This window comes from Tarenaya hassleriana, unplaced genomic scaffold (genome assembly GCF_000463585.1).
Source record: "Tarenaya hassleriana unplaced genomic scaffold, ASM46358v1 Cleome18, whole genome shotgun sequence".
In the NCBI taxonomy this organism is placed as follows: domain Eukaryota; kingdom Viridiplantae; phylum Streptophyta; class Magnoliopsida; order Brassicales; family Cleomaceae; genus Tarenaya; species Tarenaya hassleriana.
The window spans coordinates 360921-369375 of record NW_010965216.1 but is presented as its reverse complement, the minus strand read 5'-3'; positions in this window follow the sequence as shown (position 1 = coordinate 369375).

Here is an 8455-nt window from a genome sequence, read left to right as displayed (position 1 = left end):
GATCTGTGTCAAGAAGGAGAAGCCGAGTCTTGAAGGGCCCGCTTGGTATTTCAACGGAAATAATAGCGTTCAGACACGAGACTTCTGATCTGGGTCTGGGTGTAATAAAAATCCCGAGATCTCAGAATCTAAGCCGAGCGCGAGGAAGTTTCGTTCTGGGTGGAAAATTTTCATCAGTTGAAGAAGACACGATTCCTTTTCTTTTTCTTTTTTCTTCTTCTTATTTTTCGAGCGTAGAAAACAGGGAGACTGTAAACTGCTGCCTTGAACCCTTTAAAATCTGCCAGAGATTTGCCTCCTCTGTGTCCAAAACGTAAATATTAATTACATACTTAATTAATTAAAGGTGCATACGAACTGATTAACTACAGATACTTAAAATAAAGTTTATAATGTATGGACAAAAACATTTATAATATATGTATAATCTTCTGAATCTGTAACGTTTAATCTGATTTTGGAAAGCCATATGAAAAGTTGAGACTTTAGAATAGATTTTTTTAGTTATTATTTATTTCAAGATTCTACATTATAATTATATAATCATCATCGATAGGGGTAACCAAACTAAGGATCTGCACAAGCCATCGTAGAATAAATTAGAGATTAGATTGTTAGTTGAAAGTTGAAACCTGGAAATGTTGTATAACTTATTTTTTAATTAAAAAAAATTATATTTATTTAACTTAATTGAAATGTGAGACATGTAATGAACCGCGATAACACACACGAAAACGGAAAATTACTTGTTTTTTTTTTTTTAAATCTTCGTTAGGTACTTTGCTTCTTCGAGTCCGTAAGGTCGAAGTCAAATCAAAGAACCTTTCAACTCCACTTGTTCGTGAGAAGGAAGACTATGTATGTACGTACCAAAATGGAATTTGCTACATTAATAATACAGTTGAATTTTGCAATAACTTCCTAATGGAATCCGGAATTGGATTTTATATTTATCTGTTTTCTTTTTTTTAAAATTTTTTTCCGGAAATAAGGAATTTGAATTTCACATTATCAAAAGGATTGGTGCCTTTATTTGCACGAAATGAGGATTGGAATTCACCAATGTTCCAAATCAGATTGCATCCGGCAGGAAATAAAAATTTAAATAATCTCCATGGTCTTATGGTTTTAATCTAATAATTGAATCGTGAGTGGAAGCTGCGCAATAAAATGATAGGTGGGCCCACCCTAAACATGATATGTTACAACGTGCTGGGGATAAATAAATTATTATCTCGCCTTATAACATATAATATCCCAATTTATAGTATATATTTATTGTAATCGTATGTTTTTCTATTTAAAACGGTCCATTTGGAGGATATCCGGTTCAATCTAAAACCCAAGATTATATGGGCCGAATGAATGTCAGCCCATTAGATGAGGGAGTTATTATTTTTTTTACAAAAAATGCTATCTTTATCATTTATTAAATACCCGCGCGATGCACAATATTATTTTTTATAGGGAGAATCACCGTAAAATACATGTATTTTTCTCTGCTTTCAATTTAATATCCGTACTTTTTTAATTACTGAATAATACCTGTACAATTGGTTTTTCTCCAAATAAATCCTATACTTTTAAATTATTGGCCAAAAAATACCTACCGTCAAATAACCGCCACGTAGACAAACGGAAATCCTACGTGGCGGTGAAATTCTCAACTTCTCTCCTAATCATCACGCCATGTCATCGCCACGTCAGAAAATAAATAAAAAATAAATAAAAAATAATATGCATATATGAAAAATCGTAAATTATGACGAATTTTGATCGATAGATTATGAATACAAATATTTTAAACAATAAATATGAAATTGAAGTCGAAATTTGCAAACTTTTATAATTATAATTTATAAGATACAAATGAGTAGAAATATACTAAAGAGATTAACATACATTTATTTATATATAATTATTTATTGTCTAGAATATATCTATATTCTTCTTCTAATGACTTCACATATTGTCTACGTGGCGGCGAAATTCTCAACCAATTTAAATGTAACTTATATAACGAAAATAAAAATATACACAATATTATAAGGCATGTTAATGATCAATGCATATTACTTTGAAATTAAAAATAATGCAAGGAACCAAAAGAGAAATTAATAACCTGAGAGATGACACCAAGAACACCGAGCGAAACCATGACAGCGTTAAAGTCCATCGGAGGATAGTAGTTCTCATAATTAAGAACCCTAACCTTTACGAACCCTTCACCAACCGTGCCAGGGCTAATCAGCCGAATCTCGGTCACGTAATCGTGGATCCCACTGCCATTCACTCGCAACGTGCTTCCGTGGGACCCGGTTGCTAACAGACCGCCGACCGTCGACCCCCACCAGTACGGGCCGCATGGTAATGCCATTCCCACCGCGGCAGCGTCCCGTATGAACTGTCGCAGAGAAAGACCGCTCTCCGCCGTCATTGTCAAGGCGTTTGGGTCCACACTCACTGTACGGTTCAGGAACTTGGTGCTTATGAGGAGGCCGTCTTCCCCGTCGGTGCACGCCAGCTTCGGGATGCTGTGTCCGAAGCGTGTGACAACACGCATCTTCTGACGGATTCTTGTAGCTTCGGCTACGGCCGTTACTAGCTCAACCTCGTTTGTCGGATACACCACCTTGGCGGCTCGACACACGGATCGGTCGGGGAACGTGCCGTACGCGTTCGTAACCGTGCAGTTGGTGTTGGCGGAGACACACGTGAAGGGTTCCTCCGGAGGAGTTGAACCGACGGCGGACAAGAGCAACTGTAAGATGAGAAGGTAATAAGATGAAACTAGCTACGTAAATCCTACGTGTCGGAATACATGCATGAATAACTCGGCTTCTTTGGATACGTAATTCCCGATAAACTGTCTAATTTTCTTAGAGAAGAAGATGTTTAAAACCCTCAAATTCTACAAACTCTTTATTCTCATTTGTAAACAAATCATTTCAAGTATCCCTATATGTAGTTCCCAGAGCTACGTAAATCCTACGTGTCGGAATACATGCATGAATAACCCGGTTTCTTTGGATACGTAATTCCCGATAAGCTGTCTAATTTTCTTAGAGAAGAATATGTTTAAAACCCTCAAATTCTACAAACCCTTTATTCCCATTTGTAAACAAATCATTTCAAGTATCATTAGCCTATATGTAGTTCCCAGAGCTACGTAAATCCTACGTGTCGGAATACATGCATGAATAACCCGGTTTTCTTGGATACGTAATTCCCGATAAGCTGTCTAATTTTCTTAGAGAAGAATATGTTTAAAACCCTCAAATTCTACATATTCATATATATTCAATAATACATATGCATATATATACATATATACGCATCAATAATATGCATATATGAAAAATCGTAAATTATGACGAATTTTGATCGATAGATTATGAATACAAATATTTTAAACAATAAATATGAAATTGAAGTCGAAATTTGCAAACTTTTATAATTATAATTTATAAGATACAAATGAGTAGAAATATACTAAAGAGATTAACATACATTTATTTATATATAATTATTTATTGTCTAGAATATATCTATATTGATCGTCCATTGATTAAAATTATAATTTACGATTTTTGTACATTTTTTGTGTAATAATAAGACAAAAATCGTTATGTTTTTCTTTTACATGTTCGGATGACCTTTCTATAAAAAAACTATATTTTTTTGTCTTTTTTTAATATAACCTTTTTCCTTTTTAATAAAAATTTATTGATCTTAATTATTGAAATAAATGTAGTTTAGTCAATTTATATTTTAGTTTTCTACGCATCAATAATATACATATGTAGAAAATCATAAATTATGATGAATTTTGATGAATAGATTATTATTATAAACATTTTAAACAATAAATATGAGTTTGAAGTCAAAATTTACAATTTTTTTTTAAATTGATAAAATACAAATGAGTGAAAATATACTAAAAAGATTAACATACATTTATTTATACATAATTATTTATTGTTAATATCCATTGATCAAAATTATAATTTACGATTTGTGTATATTGTTTCTGCAATAATTAGATAAAAATTATTGTGTTTTTTCTTTAACATGTTCGCATGACCCCTCTACGAGTTCGGATCACAAATCGATCCTATATCTCGGTCAAGTGACTTGGCAATTCATTAGAAATGATCGAGGAATAAGTATAGATTTTTCCGAGAAAAGTTCTCACCCAAAACCCAGAATGAAAAAGGAATGACGGTAAATAGTGTGTGAGACTCATGTTGAGTCCAATACAGGTGTTTTAACGGAAAAATAACAACATGCCCTTTACAATTACGCTTCTACCCTTACAAACCTTTTAACCCAACTAGAGTTTTTCATTTCAGATAAGATATAATTTCCTCAAAGGAGATATTTATCAATTTTGGTGGTTTTCACGGGGCATTATATGTAGTTTAAGTGGGCTTATATGTCTCATGGTGTAAGCTTAATCAAGCTCAAATGGGCCTATGGTGCGTGCTTCAATTTAGTCCAATTATATGAGCTGAAATGGGTCTTTCCGTTCATTATTTCCACGTCAGCAGGTGTGCGAAGCAATAAAACGTAGGGGTGATTTATTTGTGTTTCGAGGCTGTTATATTTCAGTTCGATTATTTCGATTTTAAAAATTATAACCATATACTTTTATATCAAATTCGATTCAATCGGATTCTATTTCAATTCGTTCGATTCAGGTTTAATTTTTATTGATAAAATATTCCTTTTTTCAAGGAAATTTAATGATTTTAATAATATTTTTAATATTTTATTTGATTCGGTTTAATTTAGATTTCGTTTTTTTTTGTTTTAAAGTAATTATAGGCATTTAGTTTTATATCGAATTCAAATAGTTTATTTAATAAACTACGCTGACAAAAATAATAATCTCTTTGTAAACCCTGAAATTTTCTAGTAACGAATATTCAATTTTATGTAGGCCAAGAAATATTGGGTCATTTGATGAACGGAAAAAAAAAGAGAAAAAATATCTAAAAAATTTTGAACTTATAATTTGGTGTAATATTAATTTATGAACTTGTTTAATCTCGAACTTATATTTTTTAACACAATAATTCATGAACTTACACTTTTTAACACAATAATTCCTAAACTTTGTTTTGGTCAATTAGTGATATGGACGATTATGGAACTGTTAAAAAAGTGTAGAAATTAATATGTTCAAAAATGTAAGTTCGGGAATAAATAGACGCATCTACAAGTTTATAAATTAATATTACACCAAACTATGTTCATGAATTTTCAGGTATTTTTTCCCAAAAAGAAAACATTCGGATTCTGCCGTATCCCAATTAAAATTGTTTTCCCAATTAATTCGAATCTCGTGGATTTCAATCCTTATATTTGTTGGTATTCAAATTTACTAATGGTAGATTTATTGACTACTTGAATATATATATATATATCTTTCTAAAACCGTTGCATTTTCTATTAGGGCCAGAGCTAAAATATGTATATACAAACACACACAGGGGAGGGAGAGAAAATCAAAACAAAATGGCAAAGGAAGCGATTAGTTTGATAGTGATATCAATGTTGGTGGGGTGGAGGTCTGTATCGGGAGGGAATCTACAACAATTGGGGAAGTGGACGATTGCATCGAGGCATCCGCCGCCAAGTGCAGCCCGTCTTCCCTCCCTCCCCCCTTTGCTGCGAGGTCGTCGCACTCGTGCCGAATAAATGCACGTGCGCTGCTGTCACCAAGGAAATCGAGGGCGTTTTGGATATGTCCATGTTTACCCGTCTTCTTTCCTATTGCGGCAAGCCTTTCGATCCTGGCTACCAATGCGGATGTAAGCGTTTCTTAAACCGTATTCCAATTTCGACCGGTTATTGATTTTTTTTTTTGTGTGATTCTGAGTGGATTTTAATCTACTCGCATTTGTTTGTTTCAGCTTACCAAGCTCTTGATGCATGAAGACGCTCCTTTGTTTGTTTTATATTCGTTCGCACTTCTCGGTTTTATGTAGTTAGATCGAAAGTGTGATGAATTTTTTCAAGTTATAAGAAAAATCTATGAATTCGTGAATAACCATTGTTTTTATTTTTTGATGAAATCTATTCCATAAGCTATTTTGATGAAAAAGGATGATAATACGAAGGAAAAAATATCTGAAAATTCTTGAACGTATAATTTGGTGTAACATTAATTTTTGAATTTGTAGGTGTGTCTATTTATTTCCGAACATGTATTTTATAATACAGTAATTCATAAACTTTGTTTTGATCAATTAATGGTATGGATGGTTATAGAACTGTTAAACAAATTTAGAAATTACTATATTAAAAAATAAAAGTTCGAGAATAAATAGAGACACCTATAGCTTCATGGATTAATATTACACCAAATTATAACTTTAAAAAATTTTAGATATTTTTTACTAATATGAATATAAGAAATGGGTTTGTCAAATCATGCACCAATTAATAGAAAATGGGTTATTATGGTTATATTTTATTATTTAAAAATGGTATTGAAAAAAATAGCACCTTGGGATATTCAACATGTAGCTTTTGGTCACAGCCACAAGCCCTAAGTAATAAAATATGATTTTTTTCGGTTACATTATTTGAAAAGAAATAAGGGAGAGAGAATCGGTGCAAATGCAATTGATTAAAAAACAGACACCACTTTTGATTATAGTTTTTGTTTTCGGGTAACTAAATATTTTCACACTAATTTCGGGATCAACCATTTAATTAGAATATATATTTTCCTAAATTTAAAATTCGAAATTGAAAAAGATAGATGTTTTATACCCATTTCATCGGTGGAACCGACAACATTTTTATGTAAAATTATTTTGTATTATAATTTTTTTTCTGTCCTATATTTATAGGACAATTATATAATTATGTAGATTTGAAAATATGAGGAAAATAGACCAAAAAAAAAAAGTGTTTCTAGAAGCCGTGGATCATAAGAGAGGGCGGCCCACCCGTTTCTTTTACCAGGGGACAGACGTTAGTCTCTTTATTTGTGAATTCTCAGCCTCATCGTCTTCTAGAAGTTTTTTTTTTTAGTTTCGTTATTTGTTGGCGTTAATCTTTTATCTTTAATTATATAATAATTTCTAATAAAAACCACAAACCCTAATTTATGCATGACACCGTGTACCAAATTATATATAAAAAAAATACATAGTCAAACTTGACGATCTACAAAACGGGTCAAATCAGTTTTCCCGAAAAATTTGTAAGTAATCCAAATCTAAGAATGTTAAAACCATGTTTTTAAAACTTAAATCCTCCATCACTAGAAGTTTAATGCTATTTCATATAAATTATTTGCATTTATATATATATATTTATTTTTTTTCTCTTTGCAAGTCTTTTCAGAGCACGAAAGGGACTTGTCTTCTGGAAGCAATGGGGAGGACCTTTGTGGCTTTTTAGTAATTATTGGGCATACCAAAGGGCATTGGTGTCTTTTAACTTTTGAGTCCCCTCACCAGCCGCATTTTAGTCGGCTTACAAATTTCATATTTGACACTCTTTTATTTGGCGTGACATTCAGTGCATTTAACGTGTTTTTCTTTTGAAATTTGCAAAAAACAAAACAAATTGAATTTCCTAATATAGTAAATAATATATATATTATATACACACACCCCACATCCAATTTTTAATTAATAAAATAGAATATATCTAATTATGAGTGGATATAACTTCCATTTTTAATAAAGTTCAATAAAAAATATAGAACCAAAAATCGATTGAATTCAGTAAACGAACCATATTGTCATTGTTATACTGGATATTTGTATTGCTATGGTGATGAAATTTTATATTTTACAATGTTAATATTAAGTAATCTTAGATATTAGTAAACGGAACTTCAAAAATATAGATATTAGTATGATAATGTATATAAATATAAATATCAGTATACAAAATTCTCACTAAGTTATACCAAACGAAGCGGGAAGCCGAGCCGAGCAAGGGCTTCTAGAAGCAGAAAAGACAACTGGACGCCACGTCAGCTTCCCATCCACATCAGTTTCCGATTGACCAGACGCACATCGCTTTTGTATTTTCCATCTTCTCAAGTTTTATTTTTTATATTTGTATATTGGCCCCTCAATTTGCTGTCCCTGACATTCGGGCCCCTAACTTTGTTTACCACGTGCTCGTAATTTCAATCCAACAATTATAACCATGAAAATATGATCCAAAACTTCTAATGTAACGAAGAAACATGAATAAAAAAAAGGTTTATATGTAAGCCGTGACAAAGACATCTCGTTGTATGTAAGATTAACCTTAAAAGTAAATATTTTTTTTGTCGGAATTAATGATCATTTAAACAATACAATATTAAGAAATAGGAAGATTAATTTCCAACTCATCAATTAGACCAAATTGTTTTATTTTTTTTTTCTTTGTAATTTTGGACCCTTTATATTATATATACACTTTGCCCCCGCTCTTC